The sequence below is a fragment of the Tasmannia lanceolata genome, unplaced genomic scaffold (assembly GCF_043159265.1).
Source record: "Tasmannia lanceolata isolate RefF3 unplaced genomic scaffold, GAP_Taslan_0.1 ptg000012l, whole genome shotgun sequence".
Lineage (NCBI taxonomy): Eukaryota > Viridiplantae > Streptophyta > Magnoliopsida > Canellales > Winteraceae > Tasmannia > Tasmannia lanceolata.
Window position 1 is genome coordinate 40,680,579 of NW_027518689.1, and position 19,659 is coordinate 40,700,237.

The window sequence follows — 19,659 nt, forward strand, 5'->3', positions numbered from 1 at the left end:
ATGGAAGAAGCTCTGAGCGAAGAAATTCTGTTTATGTCCAGTGCAAATGCGCAGGTAGCACGGATAATGCGCAAATATGGGTATATTCCTGGAACTGGTCTAGGGAGAAATCTGCAGGGTTTAACTGAGTGGCCGGAGCTGAAGGTCGCGAACAATTTGTTTGGGTTAGGATATGAACCCACCCGAAAGGAGATCAGGGAAAGGAAGCAGTACATACTGAAGTGGGAAGAGCTGCGTCGTCGGGGCCTAGAGCTGCCTATGGGACCGTTCAGTCTGTTGATGAATGGTAGGTACAGGAAAGAAGGAGCTGATCGCCCGTTCTGTGGTTTCCCCGAGCCGTGGTTGGATGAGTCTGGGAAAGAGCTGCCAGGTTTTGAAATCTTTTTCGCTGATGAATTGCCGGATGAGTACTTCCATGGGCAGATTACAGCTGTCGAAAAACAGGAATTTGATTGGGCGGAGAACTTAGAACCGCGCCTTCTAGACTCCCTCTTCGAGGTTGAGGCACCGGTCATTGCCATGATCAGAGAAGATGCGCACATCCTGAACCCTAAGGGCCGAATTACCCCAGCTGAGGTACCCCTTGATAACTGGACTTCTCAGGTCATTCCTCATTCAGTTCTTCAGTATAGTCATGTTCCTCCAAAAGAGTCTAACGTTTCTGAGTATGTGTCTGTTTCCGAGTCGAATATAAAGTCTGTTATTTCTAACAATTCTTTGGATGCAGATACCTTAGGAAGCTTAGACATTCCTGGTGCGGATGGCGAGTCCTCCGGTATAGATGCTGTCTATGAAGATGAGTCCGTTATAGAATATACTGCAAAGTCCATACATAGTCCAGTTGAGTCAGGTGTCAACATTTCAGTTGACGATACAAACTTTCTTTTTGAGCATACTGTAAAGCCTGCTGTGGGCCAATTGATCAATGATGTAAATTTTGATTCTATGAATGAAATGAAGGACTCGTTTCAGTATCTTCCTGTCTCTGTTTCTGCTTCTCAAATTGATAAAACTAATAACAATGATCAAGACTCCCCCTCTTATGAGGATGCCGACGAAACTCTCCCTGAGATCAAACACATGATCACTCAGGAGGAGCAGCGTCGGGCTAAACCACTTGAAGAAGAAATTGAAACCGTCAACATTGGTGATGAAACCTTAATCCGGGAAATACGGATTGGCAAAACGTTATCCCCGGAGGAGCGTGAAGAATTAATCACTTTGCTTAAGGAATACAAAGAAGTTTTTGCTTGGTCCTATGATGACATGCCGAGGTTAAGCGAAGACATTGTCTAGCATCGTCTTCCCCTAATCCCAGGTGCCAAGCCCAAAAAGCAAAAACTTCGAAAATTAAAACCAGAATGGGAGTTGAAAGTCCATGATGAAGTCAAGAAGCTGTTAGATGCGGGCTTCATTCAAGTGGTTGAATATCCGGAATGGTTGGCTAACATAGTACCGGTGCCCAAGAAGGACGGAAAGGTCAGAATGTGCGTGGATTTCAGAGATTTAAACAGGGCGAGTCCCAAGGATGACTTTCCTTTGCCGAGCATCGATCTCCTGGTGGATAATACAGCTGGTCAGGCTTTGTTATCCTTTATGGATGGGTTTTTCGGATATAATCAGATCAAGATGGTCCCTGAGGACATGATAAAAACTGCGTTCACCACTCCATGGGGAACGTATTGCTACAGAGTGATGCCATTTGGGCTGAAGAATGCTGGGGCAACCTATCAAAGGGCGGCTACCACCTTATTGCATGACATGATTCACAAAGAGGTAGAAGTTTACGTCGATGACATGATTGTTAAATCTAAGACTCGACCAGAGCATGCCGTAGTCCTGAGGAAGTTCTTTGAAAGGATCCGAAAGTATAAGCTTCGCTTGAACCCGAGCAAGTGTGTTTTCGGGGTTACTTCAGGGAAGTTATTGGGATTCATGGTCAGCGAAAGAGGGATCGAGGTAGATCCTCAAAAGATCAAAGCAATCCAAGAGATGGAGCCGCCGAGGACCGAAAAGCAGATCCGTGGTTTCCTGGGAAAGGTTCAGTACCTAAGAAGGTTCATAAATCAGTTGACAATGACGTGTGAACCCATCTTCAAGCTGCTGAAGAAAAATTCTCCAAAGAAGTGGAATGATGAGTGTCAGGAAGCATTTGAGAAAGTCAAGCAATGTTTAACTCTGCCTCCTGTCTTCTCACCAGTTATTCCGGACCAGCCACTGTTGCTGTACCTATCTGTCACCGACACAGCTATGGGTTGCATGTTAGCCCAGCAAGACCCTGAGTCGAAGAAAGAAAAGCCTATTTACTACATCAGCAAGAAGATGCTGGAGTACGAAATCAAATATTCTATCTTGGAAAAGACTTGTCTGGCGTTGGTTTGGGCAACTCAGAGGCTTAGGCATTACCTGCTATCAAACAAGGTTCTCTTACTCTCACGGATGGATCCGTTGAAGTACTTGTTCGAGAAGCCCGCCCTCACCGGGAGAACATCCAGATGGTTGCTGCTATTGGCTGAATTTGATATTGCCTATGTAACCCAGAAATCAGTTAAAGGGCGTGTGATAGCTGAGCAGTTGGCTGATGCGCCTGTAGATGAGAATGCAGTTCTGACGGCAGATTTTCCTGATGAAGAGATCATGGCTATAGAAGATGAGGTCCCAAGCACCAGATGGTTGATGTACTTTGATGGTGCTGTGAACAACCGAGGTCAAGGGGTTGGGGCAGTATTGATATCTCCGAAGAAAGAGTACATCCCCGTATCCATCAAATTGCAGTTCAAGTGTACCAACAATGAGGCCGAATATGAGGCATGCATTGCTGGTCTCGAAGCAGCTTTGGCTTTGCATATTCAAGAGATAGATGTTTTCGGGGACTCAATCTTGATCATTTGTCAGATCAATGGTCAATGGAAAACAAAGGAGGATAGATTGATCCCGTATCACACGCATTTGGATTCCCTGGTCAAGAGATTCAAGAATGTTACATTCACTCATCTGTCGAGGACAAGAAATCATTTCGCGGACGCTTTGGCTACACTAGCCTCAATGTTAGATATCTTTGCATCAATGGAAGTTCAGCCTCTAGCAGTGCGGTTACAATGGGCTCCAGCGCATGTGAACGCTATAGAGATAGCAGCCCGATGTCCAGATGGGAAGCCCTGGTACACTGATATAAAGAATCTCATTTTAGGCCAAGGGCCCCCCCTGAAGCATCAGGAAAAGAGCGGAGGTCTCTCCAGAAGTTGGCAGCTAACTTCATTATCTGCGGCAATGAGCTCTTCAGGAGGTCATTTGATGGAATCCAGCTTCTTTGCGTAGATGAAGATCGAGCAGCTAATCTCGTAGAACAGACGCATGAAGGAGTCTGTGGGCCTCACATGAACGGGAAGATGCTGTCGAGAAAGATCCTGAGACTTGGGTACTACTGGCCTACTATGGAAGCTGACTGCTTTGCATTTGTGAAGAAGTGTCATAAATGTCAGGTTTATGCCAACCTCATTCATGTGCCGCCTTCTGAGTTACACTCTCTGACTTCGCCGTGGCCGTTTTCAGTCTGGGGAATCGATATTATTGGAAAGGTATTTCCGAAATCTTCAAGTGGGCATGAGTACATCCTGGTAGCCATCGATTACTTCACCAAGTGGATCGAAGCCGCATCCTTCGCATCGCTGACTTCAGCCTCAGTTGCCAAATTCATTCGAGCGAACATCATCTGCAGATATGGGGTACCGCATGAGCTGATCTCAGACAATGGATCGCACTTCAAGAAAGAAGTGGTACGCCTATGTGAGGAATTCAAGATTAAGCATCACAAGTCCTCACCATACGGGCCCCAGACAAATGGAGCCGTCGAAGCTGCAAACAAGAACATCAAAACCATCATCAGCAAGATGACAGAGACGTACATGGACTGGTCAAATAAGCTACCATATGCTTTGTGGGCTTACAGAACGTCGATCAGGGCCTCTACGGGAGCTACGCCATATTCACTAGTGTATGGGATGGAAGCGGTCCTACCAGTTGAGCTGAGAATTCCTTCGTTAAGGGTAATGATGGAAGCTGGTTTGCCAGAATCAGAATGGGCAAGGGCCCGGTATCAGGAGTTGCAGATGATTGATGAGAAGAGGCTCAGAGCTCTGTATCATGTCCAGGGATATCAGCGTCGAATTGAGAAAGCCTTTAACAAGAAGGTGAAGATCAGAGATCTCCAGAAAGGTGACCTCGTTTTGAAATCCTACAGGGCACCGGTCCATGATCCCCGAGGGAAGTTCAGACCAAACTGGTCGGGTCCTTACATTGTCGATGAAGTCCTGCTTGGAAAAGCCATCAGACTCCTTGATCAAAATGGTGAAAAACTAACAGAACCCACAAACCTTGATCAACTTAAAAAGTATTATGCCTAAGACACCAGGAGGCCGTCCTTGGTCGATATGAGCTTCAAATCCAAAAATCCAATTGAAAAAAAAGAGAAAAGTCAAAGACCGTTTGCAAACCCTTTGAGCCAATAAGCAAAATCAAAATTTCGTTGTCACCCTCAAACCAGGGGCATCTTTTATGACTTACGCCATAAAAGATGCAAAACCTGAACTACGCCATGACCTGATCCCTTTCCACAGGGTACGTAGGCAACCTGACAACGTCGGGTTCGGTCAAATCTTTCAAAGCGGTTGAAAAGAAAAAAAAAGAAGGGGAGAGAACTTTTAAAAAGAGAGAACTTTCAAAAAGAAAAAAAAGAAGCCAAATCAAAATAATTTCAACCCAAAGTCCCCAATGGGCGAACTACGCGGACCTGATCCTCACTCTTTGGAGGTATGTAGGCTATCAGAAGGGTCCAGATTCGGTCCAGTCAATGCAAACACCCTAATCCAATTCTTTCAAACCCTAACCCACCTAGAAGTCCTCCTGGTGTGATAAGGCAAAGGTTGTGGAGAAACAGAAAAAGAAAAAATATAATAATGGAGTCTTAGGCCCGCTAGACTGAAAACCCGAAAGGGCGGTCTAGGCAAAAGTTAGGGTCATTCACCCGCTAAGCTGAAAATCCGAAAGGGCGGCTTAGGCAAAAATTAGGGTGCGGAGCCTGCTGGATGGAAAACCTGCAAGGGCAGGCAGTCCAGGCAAAAATTAAGGCAAGCGGTCCGCCAGATTGAAAACCCAAAAGGGCAGTCTGGTCATGGCAGTGACTTCTCGTAAAGGACTAAATTTCAGAAGCTAGCAAGACTTTCATACCTGTATCGGCATCACTTCCAAGGTTTGAATAGTGCCGGCAAGGCTTCCTTTGATATTCCTCTAAGCTATGGGTTAAAACCGAGCAATCCAAAGGGTGTAATAACCATGACTAAATACCAGAAAGAGGCGAAATCACCTTAAAACGCGGTATTCAAAGAGTTCCAAGAGTGGTAAGCTGTACCATCTTAAAACAATTATCAAATTAAGAAGCAGATTCAGCCTTTCCTGAAAGTCAGTCTTGTAACTCGGTTGTGTACTCACCAAAAGTCCTTTGTCAAGCAGTTGTCAAGGTCATTCTTTGTCAAGTCAAAGTCATGTACTCGGTCGAGTCAGGTGTGTCCCAAAGTGACCTGTTTGGTTCAGTATCCTTTCAAAAGCTGGGGTAACATATACCAGAAAATGAAGTCGCATCTCCAGAAGGCAAAATGACTAATACATGGTCTAGAAGCGCGGCGAGCTCTCGGGCCCATTTGGAATCCCTGCAGCAGGCAGGAGATTGAAGATGTGTCAAGCAGAATCAGTCTGCTTGAAAGTTGAAAACCATTGTAACCTGAAATTCTGACAGCTGGTAGAAAATTGAAAGTGTTTCAGGCATAATCAGTCTCTTGTGCATTTTGAAAGCCTTTGAGGCCCGGAGCCCTGCTATTGGCATAAAAGTGGTAGACCTTTCAGCAAGAGTTAGTCTCTTGTTCCTTCAAAATCTTTGTAACCCAAATTTCATGAAAGAAAGCTTGAATCCGTTCGAGTTTTGTTAAGGTTCCTGAATTGGAAGCGAAATTATACTAGGGGCATCTTTTATGTTCTGATGAAAGTCAGACCATAAAAGATACCTAGCTTGCATTGATAGTTGAGATAGCAGTCTTAACAAACCAAAATTCGAGAAACTTCAGTGCCTTTTTCAAATCAAAATTTTAATTTGGGAATGATCATGATAACTGTCTAATCATTCCGCTTTGTCGATCTGTCAAGATGCTGTCTTCTCAGATCCTAATTTCAGGTTTGATCATGATGCTGTCTAATCATTCCGCTTTGTCGATCTGTCAAGATGCTGTCTTCTCAGATCCTAATTCAGGTTTGATCATGATGCTGTCTAATCATTCCGCCTTGTCGATCTGTCAAGATGCTGTCTTCTCAGATCCCAATTCAGGTTTGATCATGATGCTGTCTAATCATTCTGCTTTGTTGATCTGTCAAGATGCTGTCTTCTCAGATCCTAATTCAGGTTTGATCATGATGCTGTCTAATCATTCCGCCTTGTCGATCTGTCAAGATGCTGTCTTCTCAGATCCCAATTTAGGAATGATCATGATGCTGTCTAATCTTTCCGCCTTGTCGATCTGTTAAGATGCTGTCTTCTCAGATCCTAAATCAGGTTTGATCATGATGCTGTCTAATCACTCCGCCTTGTCGATCTGTCAAGATGCTGTCTTCTCAGATCCTAAATCAGGTTTGATCATGATGCTGTCCAATCATTCCGCTTTGGCAATCTGTCAAGATGCCGTCTTCTCAGATCCTAAATCAGGTTTGATCATGATGCTGTCTAATCATTCCGCTTTGTTGATCTGTCAAGATGATGTCTTCTCAGATCCTAATTTAGGTTTGATCATGATGCTGTCTAATCATTCCGCTTTGTCCATCTGTCAAGATGCTGTCTTCTCAGATCCTAATTTAGGTTTGATCATGATGCTGTCTAATCATTCCGCTTTGTCGATCTGTCAAGATGCTGTCTTCTCAGATCCTAATTTAGGAATGATCATGATGCTGTCTAATCATTCCGCTCTGTTCATCTGTCAAGATGCTGTCTTCTCAGATCCTAATTTAGGAATGATCATGATGCTGTCTAATCATTCCGCTCTGTTCATCTGTCTAGATGCTGTCTTCTCAGATCATAATTTAGGAATGATCATGATGCTGTCTAATCATTCCACTCTGTTCATCTGTCAAGATGCTGTCTTCTCAGATCATAATTTTGGTTTGATCATGATAGTTGTCTAATCATTCCGCTTTATAATCTCCAAATCCCTGAGTGGCTTAATTAGAGGCTGTCTAATCATTCCATTCTGCAATTTGTGAGAGTCTATCTCACTATCCCTTGAGAGTCCATCTCAGTTTTCTTTTCGAGAATCTGTCTCGTCAATTTCATCTTATCATTCCTTCTCGATGAGAATCTGTCTCGTCGATCCATCTCGTCGTCCCCTTGCATCCCATCTGTGTAAGACCCCTGAGGCATCCCTCCTGTGTAAGACCCCTGAGGCATCCCTTCTGTGTAAGACCCTTGAGGTATCTGGCGCTCTTTAAGAATTCAACATTCGCAAAATCATTTTCGATAATTCTTTCCTTCTTTAAACCAATTTCCGGGGCAGGTCAAAATGCGTTGTCCTTTTGGCTTTGACATTCGTGTGACGAGCACCCTCTGCCAAAGAGGGGCATCTGTAGATACCCCATTTTGACCTACCCCCAAATTCAAATTTGTCCCAGAGGTCGAGTAAATTCCCGAGATCGAATAAAAATCCGATTCCCAAATATCCCGAAACTCGAGTCTTAAAGTCAACCTCAGAATCTCCCGGAAGCCAAGTTTCAAATTCTGAAATCCGCAATGAATCAAACCCAAATGCGAAGGAACCCCAAAATTTTATTGGCTCGCGGTGTTCGCTAATTGATGCAAATTTTCCCAGGGTGGCTAACCTCTCCGAGAGTGTCCCTACAAATTTTACAAGAATTGGACAAGAAATGGAAGAAAGGACGAACAGGTTAGTGCAACTATCAAAGCGTGGTAGTGTTGATGCTGTCTCCCTTTATTGCAGAAGAGGGGGGTGAACTAGCATAACAAAGGTGCCCATTGATAGGAAGAAAAGGCAAGTAGAGCCTAAGGGTAGGAGGACGTAAAATCACCTTGTCCTAGGGGTATTTTAATAAAATGAGTGTTGCTTCCTTTACAAGCCACAAGCATAGCCATTGGATCAAGGAGATGAGGTGTAGGGTCTAGATTAGTTAGAACACTCAAGGTTTTTAGGGTTTCTAAAATGGAATGTTTGTGGAGAAAGTAGACCAAGGGTTGAGATCAATCAAGGAAAGGAAGATGCCACATAGATGGTTAGGATTAGAGTTAGGGATTTAACCCTAAGTATAAAACAAAGAGAGTCTTGCTTGAGAGAAGGAGGGAGCTCATCCATTTTAAAAAAAAAAGGGAAAAAAAAAACAGAGAGAGGGAGCCCAGCCGTCCACCTTCTTCTTCTCCAACCCTCCACCACCTTCAACCCCCCTTCTCATCCACCAAGCCACCACCACCAAAACCGATTCTAACCAAACTCACCATCCCTCGCAAAACCCATTCCAAAAAGAAAAAAAAAAGGGGGGCAGCCAAAACCATCTTCTCCGGCAAGCTTGCCGGAATCCGGCAAGCCTACCCCCCCCCCCCACCTTCTTCTTCTTCCCCTCTTCTCAACACTTAAAAAAACCGAAAACCACCACACCTCCCAAACCCAAAACCCATTTTTGAAAAACCCACCTCCTCCTCCATCTTCTCGGGCAAATCGCCCCGCTGCCACCACCATCAAACCCCAGCCACCCATCATCATCTCGAAAATCTACCCCAACCCCCATTAAAACCGCCCATCACCCCCACCATCTCTATCATTTTGTATTCTTTCTGCAAATCCAAAACCCATTTCAAAAAAAAAAAAAAAACACTCCCTCATCTTCTGCCATTAAAACCTACCACAAACTCCACCAAACCCCTCCCCGCCGGCCACCACCTCCCCCTTCTTCTTTTTCTGCATCTCCAACCTCCACCAAACTCACCACCACCGTCGGCCGCCACCCCCATTCTCTCCTCCACCACCGTCGGCCACCACCCCCATTTTCTCCTCCACCACCGTCGGACCCCACCCCCCATTTTCTCCTCCACCACCATCGGCCACGATCCCCATCTCCGACCACCTCCATCGTCTTCAACCTCATTGAACCCTCTGTCAAAACCCCCATTAAAAAAAAAAAACCATTTCTCCTCCACCATTGCAGCCGCCCTCTGTAGACACCCACATTTTGCCTTACTTTAACCAACAATAACCTAATATATTGATCCGTAGAATTTCATTGGTAAAGTATGCATCCTCAAATTTTTTGAAAAAAACAAAATGATAAAGAGATGTACCTGGTGAGATGATTAGATCCGAAAAATTGAAAAATACCCTGATTGGTGAATTTAGTGTGTTAAATCCATGTGAGAACCCCCTCTATCATTGATTTATATGTTTTAGGTCATTAATATCTTGATCTGACTTTACGGATCATCAATCGGGACAAAATAAGCTAGGGTCACTTCATAGCCCGGACCCTGATTCCATTCCGAGACCCGATTTCCGTAAATCGTTAGATCAATGGCAGATCTTGACCTGGGTCTAACCATCCAAAATCACCTAACCTCTCCTCTCATCCTAACCATCCAAACCTCACCTAACCTCACCTAACCTCTCCTCTCATCCTAACCATCCAAACCTCACCTAACCTCACCTAACCTCACCTAACCACCTAACCTCACCTAACCTTACCTAACCTCACCTAACCTCACCTAACCTCACCTAACCTCCTATCCCATTCTCCTATAAATACCCTCTCATCCCACCATCCAAAGAAAGGAAGAAGAGAAGAAGAAAAAAGAACCCCTCTCTTAGAAAATTCATCCCTCTCCCTCATCTCTTCAAGGGTTCGGCCATCCTTGCCGGATCGGGTGATTTTATACGTTGGGTGATATATATCAAAAGCAGTAATTATCAAGCAAGGAATCATCTTCAAGGAATTAACATCAAAGAAAAATCAAACACAAAGTGGGTTTCCAAAGAGGTAGGCATTTATTTCAATTCTATGTAGGGTCTGTTTTCATGCATATCTTTTACTTTAAAAGAAAAACCATGTTAGGAAGCATGTAGGGTCCGTTTTCCCCCTGGTTAGCCTCTGGTTAGACCCTGGTTGCACCCAGGTTCGCTGCTGGTTGCACCCAGGTTCGATGCTGGTTGCACCCTGGTTCCCTACTGATTCGCACCCTGGTTCCCCTGCTGGTTGCACCCTGGTTCCCTACTGGTTGCACCCTGGTTCCCTGCTGGTTGCACCCTGGTTCCCTACTGGTTCGCACCCTGGTTCGATATTGGTTCGCACCCTGGTTCCCTGCTGGTTGCACCCTGGTTCCCTACTGGTTCGCACCCTGGTTCGATATTGGTTCGCACCCTGGTTCCCTGCTGGTTCGCACTCTGGTTAGACCCTGGTTGCACCCAGGTTCGCTGCTGGTTGCACCCAGGTTCCCTCCTGGTTGCACCCTGGTTCCCCTGCTGGTTCGCACCCTGGTTCCCTGCTGGTTCGCACCCAGGTTCGCTGCTGGTTGCACCCAGGTTCCCTGCTGGTTGCACCCCGGTTCCCCTGCTGGTTCGCACCCTGGTTCCCTGCTGGTTCGCACCCTGGTGCACCCTGGTCCGCACCCTGGTTTGTACCCTGCTTCCTCCTAGTTAGACCATGGCTAGTCTCGGGTTTGCTCCTAACTTAGACCCGACTCACTTGACCCTAACCATTAACCCAATCCAACCAAGTAATATCCCAACACAATCCGAGTCGCATGTCTGAATCCATTTGGCCGAATCTCATAAGCCCGCCCACTTTGAATTCCGAAAATTCAAACCCTTGATGATTCCTATATGCTCAATTCTTTGATGCAAATTCCCAATTCCAAAATCCCATTGCTAGATCAATGTTTCTGAATCTCAAGTCCAATGCTCAAATGCAAACCCGATTCCAGATACAAATACCAATTCTGTCTTCCAAAATCCAAGCAACCTCGCCGGTGGAACTACGTGTGGCTTGATCCCCATCACGGGGTACGTAGGCAATTTGGCACTCCCAAGTTCAGTCGCACCTTTCTCTATCTTTCCCATTCCCTCACACTATTCATCATCTCGATTCATCTCGTGTCTCTCGGAACCATTGGATTATGGTTTCCGTCGTAAGAACCCTTAGAGCCCAATTTAGGAACAATGGTGTCGTGTCGTGTTGTGTCCTAAGTTTTAGGGAGTCCTAGAATTAGGAGTCCAGCCTCATCACGGACGTTTGCTATGTATAGCAACCGTGCCATAGGTCTAGTTACACTAGTCACCCAATCTTTCCCTAGGACAAGCCTAGTAAACTAGGATGTAGGCAAACCTGCATTAGTCTAAGGGACCATTTGCATTTAGATGAGAATCATATAGCATCTTAGATGAAATCCTAAGATAATAAAATCCTCAACTTGAATTAAATAACTTCTCCTAAAACTGTTGAAACAGTCAATCCCGTCTAGGTCGGTGTCCTAGTTGAGTTAGGCATAAGTAGCTTAGCTTAGGTGCACCGAACTACGTCGACTCTGATCCCAGTGAGGCTTGGGTACGTAGGCAGCTTGGATGTCTGATGGCATACCACCCGCGAGTCGGCACCACAAACAAATTGTGGTGTTTTGTATATTAATTTTCTTGTAAATACTTAATCAAATCACTTAGGACTTTCCATGAAATTAGAATTCTAGGAGAACTTTCACTTAGATTGAATCCAGACAAATTAATAAATCAAGATACACATTTAGGATTCTCATTGAAATTAGATCATAGGATGCATGTCACTTAGTTCGCACATTAACATAGAGTTGAATGAGCCATTTAAAATAAATTTAAAAGAGTTAGCTTTTGGAATCGAAGACCGATTATCGGGCAGGAATGGTGCATGTGGCGGATAACTCCCCATACCTTCCATTCTCGTAACCAGGTAGCGAGTCTAGATTTCTGGTTAATTTCGGGTCCTAGATCCCACATCTAGGTGGCGACTCTGTCAGTCTCTTTCGTGTGGAATTCGGATTGCCTTAGTGATCCCAAGTTCACATGAAAGACGAATTCAAATCAATAATTAAATGCACACGCCAATCGCGTGGGTACGGGAGACCAAGAGAAGAGAGCGCGGCGGCTCGCCCCACGCCCCTCTCGCGGGATCAGGGTACCACAGTCTGGCGACTCTGCTGGGGATCACCTAACTTCATTAAAATTCCAAAAGATAATTCATTTGAATTTAATTTAACTGGCTCATAAGAACTCTATCTCTTGTATACTTGTCAGATTAGTTTGTCTTGTTTTATTTTCTCATCACATTTTACTCAAACTTAATCTAACAAAACCTGAAGGCATCATAGATCGCGCGAACTTATTGCACACACTTACATCACTTGCATCTAAACCCTTGCATCTCACGTGCACACACGTCCTATTTTAGGAACCCGGAGTGTTATCTAGCATGGTTGACTGGGATTTCATCACCTGGTGCCTCTGTGCTAGAGAAGCATTCCACCCTTAGCCTGGTACCTTTATGGTACGTAAACGGATCTCTTGTTCACGTACTGATACGCCGGACACTGGTACAGTATATCGAGCAGGGATTCGCGCTAAGGGAACTCTTGGCCTTACCCCTAGATTAACCCACACATGCATGTAGTATACGAACACATGTGCATCACGTGTGTGAGCCTAGTTTAGGATATCCTACCCATTGGTGTCTAGATTAGGCCGTGGTCCATCTTCCAATGGTCACGATCGGTCTTTATATACACGAACAAAGTCATGAGTCGAGATTCTCTCTCCACTCCGATAGATTAGGATTAAGGTTGATGCCTTCAGGTAACACTGATAAAATGTGAAAAAAAAAAAATTCCCTTTGGGTTAGGATATAAATCCCATCATTTCCAAAGATCTCATAGGATTAGTCATTCATGATCTATCCGTTGAAAGCAATCTTATGCTATCTCATCTAATCTTTTGATCGTGCGTCTTTCGTTCTTCTGTCATACGATTCGATCGTATCTTCATGCCATCCCCTAACTGGCAGATGCAGAATCTCACAATCTTTCGATTATGCGTTCTCATGATCTGATCATGCCTGGTCCAGATAATCCAATCTTGCTTGTACCCCTGGTCTGTTCCTCCTCTAGGGGCTACCTTTTTCAAGATTATTTTGCTAAGTCCTTCAGAGTTCACTCTCAGAATCCTTGAGCTAGGGGCATTTCCCTATGCGAATCAGTCATCATTGTCCAAAATTGAAAGTATCAGCCATGATGATGTTTAGAACGAACCAGCCTTCGCCGAGCCTTCAACGCCAAACAGTTGCAGCAGTTAAAGTTTTAGTCACTTACTATTTTATGTTGAGTCAGTCATCATGGTCAGTATAATTGTTGAGTCCGGTCTTACAGTTAAAGGTCAATGCCTAGTCCAGGCAAGTTATCTTATGTTTCCCTTTCTTATTTAGAGTTGTGAATCCTGAGCATGTTCAGGATAGGTCGTCTGATGTAATAGCTTTTCTTTAAATAAAATTTCAGTCAGTTCCAAAAAGTTCACTTGTGTCTGTTCTTAAGTGTGCTTCTGATCTTAAAATAAGACTCCCTCTTCAAATGAGGACAAAATTGACGAAACTCCACTTGAGTCACAGCAATTACTTGAACGAGAGGAGGAGCGCCAATCCCAACCTTTCAAAGATGAAATTGAAATGATAAACACTGGCACTGAAACTTTGATTCAGTGAATGCCGATTGAAAATACATTACCCTCTAAAGAGTGTGAAGAATTGATAAAATTATTTCAAGAATAAGAAGATTGTCTAGAAAAGCTACAACCGATACCAGGGGCAAGACATAGATGGAAAGCTCAAAGAAAATGAAGAAAGTGAGAAGATATATGCTATACAAGGGGCATAGAGTGGAAACAACTTTCATATTTCCAATCAATGACCTTGGTTCTCAAATTCACAACATAAAGCCAACAAATTCAAGATGAAAAGTTCAAGAGCAAACAATGAAAAGTGATCATCAGATATCGAGAGTACGAATCCATAGATGGAGGATGTCAAAGAACAAGTTTCACTCTATGAAAGTCAAAAGCACGTATTAGAATCTTGGAAGAAGAAGATCCATTATCTCTTACCTGGAAATGCCGTCAAATTCTGTGAAAAAAAAGAAAAGAAAAAATAAATAAATAATCAGTACCAGAGGGACCCTAGTAACCTAGATCGATTCCCAATTTGAACATCGGAAGGCCTCCTTTGGCCGAATAAATCCCAAAATCAGAACCCAACGTCAAAAGAATACCGGTTTGCAAATCCTTCGAGCCTGAATCAAATTTTCTTGAAAACCCATCAAACTAGGGGCATCCGCCCCGAACTACGCGAGACCTGATCCCTACACTGGGGTACGTAGGCAGCTCGGTTAAACCGAGTTCGGTCGATTCAAAAAAAAAAGAAAAAGAAAAATCAATCGTTCCAGAAAAAAAAAAGAGGGACAAGTTCCAAAAGAAGAGAAGTTAATTGTTCCAGAAAGAAAAGAAAAAAGGAAAAAAATCAATTAACCTTCAAACAATTGATCTTCAAACTAGGGGCATTCGCCTTGACCTACACACGACCTGATTCCTACCTTGGGATATGTAGGCAACCTGTTCACAGGTTCGGTCGAAATCTTTGTTGAACCTTAAGCCATTCTTTGAAAAGCCCTATCCTACCTATAAAGTCCTTCCGGTGTTCAGAACTAATGAGCTAGGTCCCGAAACACAAAAAGTAAAAAAAAAAAAGAAAAAAAAAGAACGGAGTTTGAAGATCTGCTAGACTAAAAACCTGAAAGGGCTGTCTAGGCAAAATTTAAGATCATTCCCCTGCTAAGTTGAAAACCCGAAAGGGCTTAGGCAAAAGCTAAGGGGATAGCCTGCTGGATAGAAAACCTAGAAAGGTGGTTCAGGCAAAAGTTAAGGCTAGCACGGTCCGCCAAGTCAAAAACCCTGAAGAGGTGACTTGGTCATGGTAAGAGAATCAGTATAAGAAGGCTACAGCCGGTATCATGACTGAAGATCAACTGAAGTTCAAGCAAATTCAAGTGATATCCTCAAAACTGGGGGCACTGAAGCTAAGCAATCTTAGGAGTCGTAATTAAATTCTTGAGGCATTACTGTTTCAAGGAAGAAGTCTAATGTTTACAATTTCAAAAAAAAAAAAAGAAAAAAAAGAAAAAAAAAGAAGCATTCCTCGAAAGGATAGACTTACCAAATAAAACGTTAACTAAGTCAGAAGCATTACTATGTCTGTCAGTGTCGTTAGTCAATCTTTGTCATTCTAAGTTCACTCCTTCAGAGCTGCTCAATCCTTTGAGTAGTGCCTTTCATCTAAGTTTTCTCTTTAGAAAGAGTCAATCGTCGTTCCTATGTCCAAATGATGTAACTGTCTTGGTGAAGGAGGCCCGACCTAAGCAGCTCCCTGCAATTATACCTGAAAGGGTTCGAGAATCTAGTCAAACAACTACATTTCAAAGAAGATCAACTCAGAAGAGTTCAGAAGTAGAAACATCAGAAAGCCCAGCTTCCGTAAAAAGATCATACCCCAGGAAGGCACCTTAAGCTTGGAAGAGCCCCAGATGCAATGGTGGTTGAGCCAATTTCTCAGAAAGATGAACCATTAAAATTCGGAATCTCCTTCCAGTTAGTTAAATACTATCCTGGTCAAGAAATGTTTATCTAAACACCTGTCAAGAGACAAATCCCACTTTTCCATGATTATATCCAGGAGATCCATTGTTCTAAATTACCAATCTCAAATGTCTTGTTCAAGGTTTCAGTTATCAAAATCCCCAGAAGACAAGACCAACAGTCTCATTGAGAAAAATCTTGTTGAAGTTTCATAAAAGTGTTCCTAATCCATTCTTGTTACTAATGGTTCTTCGTTCATAAGGTTGGTCGTCTCATCATTCGTCAAAGTCTTGGTTTCCAATATCTTTACTGGGCACGATCTATAATGTCCCCGATTTCATTGAGTTCAAAAAAAAAAAAAAATCCAAAATTCATCAAATCCAATTCTACGTCAAATTCAAATTCATGAAAACCTCTAAATTCTTCGAGCCCGTTTGTGAACGGTGCCTCTTTTCTCGAGGCCATTTGTGAATGGTCTCGTCTTCTCCTTGAGCCCGTTTGCGGACGGTACCTCATTTCCCAAAAATAAAAAATTCATCAAATCCAATCCTCGATTCAAACAAATCCAATCTTACGTCAAATTCAAGTTCATGAAAAATCTCATGTCCTCTTTGAGCCCTTTTGTGAAAGGTGCCTCATTTCTCGAGTCCATTTGTGAATGGTCTCGTCTTCTCCTTGAACCCGTTTGTGAACAGGTTTCTCATTCTCTGAGTCCATTTGTGAATGATCTCTTGTCCTCTTTGAGCCCGTTTGTGAATGGTGCATCTTTTCTCGAGGCCATTTGTGAATGGTCTCATCTTCTCCTTGAGCCCGTTTGCGGAAGGTACCTCATTTTCCAAAAATAAAAAAATTTATCAAATCCAAATCCTTAATTAAAAAAAAATAAAAATAAAAATCCAATCCTACGTCAAATTCAAGTTCATAAAAAATTTCTAAATTCTTCGAGCCCGTTTGTGAACGGGGCCTCATTTCTCGAGTCCATTTGTGAATGGTCTCGTCTTCTCCTTGAACCCGTTTGTGAACGGTGTCTCATTCTCTGAGTCCATTTGTGAATGGTCTCATGTCCTCTTTGAGCCCGTTTGTGAACGGTGCCTCTTTTCTCGAGGCCATTTGGGAATGATCTCGTCTTCTCCTTGAGCCCGTTTGTGAACGGTGCCTCATTTTCTGAGTCCATTTGTGAATGGTCTCATGTCCTCTTTAAGCCCGTTTGTGAATGGTGCCTCATTTCTCGAGTCCATTTGTGAATGGTCTCGTCTTCTCCTTGAGCCCGTTTGTGAATGGTGCCTCATTTCTCGAGTCCATTTGTGAATGGTCTCGTCTTCTCCTTGAGCCCGTTTGTGAATGGTGCCTCATTTCTCGAGTCCATTTGTGAATGGTCTTGTCTTATCCTTGAGCCCGTTTGTGAATGGTGCCTCTTTTCTCGAATCCATTTGTGAATGGTATCGTCCTCCTTGAGCCCGTTTGTGAACGGTGCCTCATTTCTCGAATCCATTTGTGAATGGTCTTGTCTTCTCCTTGAGCCCGTTTGTGAACGGTGCCTCTTTTCTCGAGTCCATTTGTGAATGGTTTTCTATCCTCTTCGAGCCCGTTTGAGAACGGTGCCTCTTTTCTTCGAGTCCATACAACTATGGTCTCTTATCCTCTTTGAACGTCATACATCTATGATGTCTCATTTCCTTGGAATCCGTACAAATACGGTATTTCATTCTCTTCAAGTCCATACAACTATGGTCTCTTATACTCTCTGAACATCATACAACTATGATGTCTCATTCCCTTGGAATCCGTACAAATACGGTATTTCATTCTCTTCGAGTCCATACAACTATGGTCTCTTATCCTCTTTGAACATCATACAACTATGATGTCTCATTTCCTTGGAATCCGTACAAATACGGTATTTCATTCTCTTCGAGTCCATACAACTTTGATCTCTTATCCCCTTTGAACATCATACAACTATGATGTCTCATTTCCTTGGAATCCGTACAAATACGGTATTTCATTCTCTTCGAGTCCATACAACTATGGTCTCTTATACCCTTTGAACATCATACAACTATGATGTCTCATTTCCTTCGAATCCGTATAAATACGGTATTTCATCTTGCCCAAGCCCATTCAAAAATGATGCTGCGTTTTCATTAAGAATCTTTCAAAAGTCATCCATTATTCTCTCTGAGACCATTTGAAAATGACGTCTCATTTCCTCTGAAGCTGTTCAAAAGCGATATTCCTTTCCCTCCGAAAATCCATTTGAAAATGGTATCCCATTTCTCTCGTTGCCAGCGGCACCGCAGCGGGTTTGTTTTATTGCATTCCAATTCTAGGATTTCATCTAAGGTCTTGCATTATATTAGGTTGCATTGTGTTTAGGGGGTTCTTTGTCGATTAAAGCTACGCAAAATGGTTCTGTCATTTTGACTTTGGTATTCGATGACTACGTCGTCTCTACCAAAGAGGGGCATCTGTAGACACCCACATTTTGCCTTACTTTAACCAACAATAACCTAATATATTGATCCGTAGAATTTCATTGGTAAAGTATGCATCCTCAAATTTTTTGAAAAAAACAAAATGATAAAGAGATGTACCTGGTGAGATGATTAGATCCGAAAAATTGAAAAATACCCTGATTGGTGAATTTAGTGTGTTAAATCCATGTGAGAACCCCCTCTATCATTGATTTATATGTTTTAGGTCATTAATATCTTGATCTGACTTTACGGATCATCAATCGGGACAAAATAAGCTAGGGTCACTTCATAGCCCGGACCCTGATTCCATTCCGAGACCCGATTTCCGTAAATCGTTAGATCAATGGCAGATCTTGACCTGGGTCTAACCATCCAAAATCACCTAACCTCTCCTCTCATCCTAACCATCCAAACCTCACCTAACCTCACCTAACCTCTCCTCTCATCCTAACCATCCAAACCTCACCTAACCTCACCTAACCTCACCTAACCACCTAACCTCACCTAACCTTACCTAACCTCACCTAACCTCACCTAACCTCACCTAACCTCCTATCCCATTCTCCTATAAATACCCTCTCATCCCACCATCCAAAGAAAGGAAGAAGAGAAGAAGAAAAAAGAACCCCTCTCTTAGAAAATTCATCCCTCTCCCTCATCTCTTCAAGGGTTCGGCCATCCTTGCCGGATCGGGTGATTTTATACGTTGGGTGATATATATCAAAAGCAGTAATTATCAAGCAAGGAATCATCTTCAAGGAATTAACATCAAAGAAAAATCAAACACAAAGTGGGTTTCCAAAGAGGTAGGCATTTATTTCAATTCTATGTAGGGTCTGTTTTCATGCATATCTTTTACTTTAAAAGAAAAACCATGTTAGGAAGCATGTAGGGTCCGTTTTCCCCCTGGTTAGCCTCTGGTTAGACCCTGGTTGCACCCAGGTTCGCTGCTGGTTGCACCCAGGTTCGATGCTGGTTGCACCCTGGTTCCCTACTGATTCGCACCCTGGTTCCCCTGCTGGTTGCACCCTGGTTCCCTACTGGTTGCACCCTGGTTCCCTGCTGGTTGCACCCTGGTTCCCTACTGGTTCGCACCCTGGTTCGATATTGGTTCGCACCCTGGTTCCCTGCTGGTTGCACCCTGGTTCCCTACTGGTTCGCACCCTGGTTCGATATTGGTTCGCACCCTGGTTCCCTGCTGGTTCGCACTCTGGTTAGACCCTGGTTGCACCCAGGTTCGCTGCTGGTTGCACCCAGGTTCCCTCCTGGTTGCACCCTGGTTCCCCTGCTGGTTCGCACCCTGGTTCCCTGCTGGTTCGCACCCAGGTTCGCTGCTGGTTGCACCCAGGTTCCCTGCTGGTTGCACCCCGGTTCCCCTGCTGGTTCGCACCCTGGTTCCCTGCTGGTTCGCACCCTGGTGCACCCTGGTCCGCACCCTGGTTTGTACCCTGCTTCCT

At 43.8% G+C, this 19,659-nt stretch overlaps 1 long non-coding RNA gene across 1 annotated transcript in view; it reads left to right on the top strand.

Moving 5' to 3' along the window:
- The first annotated feature begins 9,258 nt into the window (after positions 1 to 9,258).
- LOC143888222 (uncharacterized) overlaps positions 9,259 to 19,659 on the top strand; it is a 37,213-nt gene continuing 26,812 nt past the window's right edge. The window contains exons 1-2 of the long non-coding RNA XR_013254507.1: positions 9,259 to 10,068; positions 13,114 to 19,008. This is a non-coding gene — a long non-coding RNA (uncharacterized LOC143888222). The remainder of the gene's footprint in view (positions 10,069 to 13,113; positions 19,009 to 19,659) is intronic.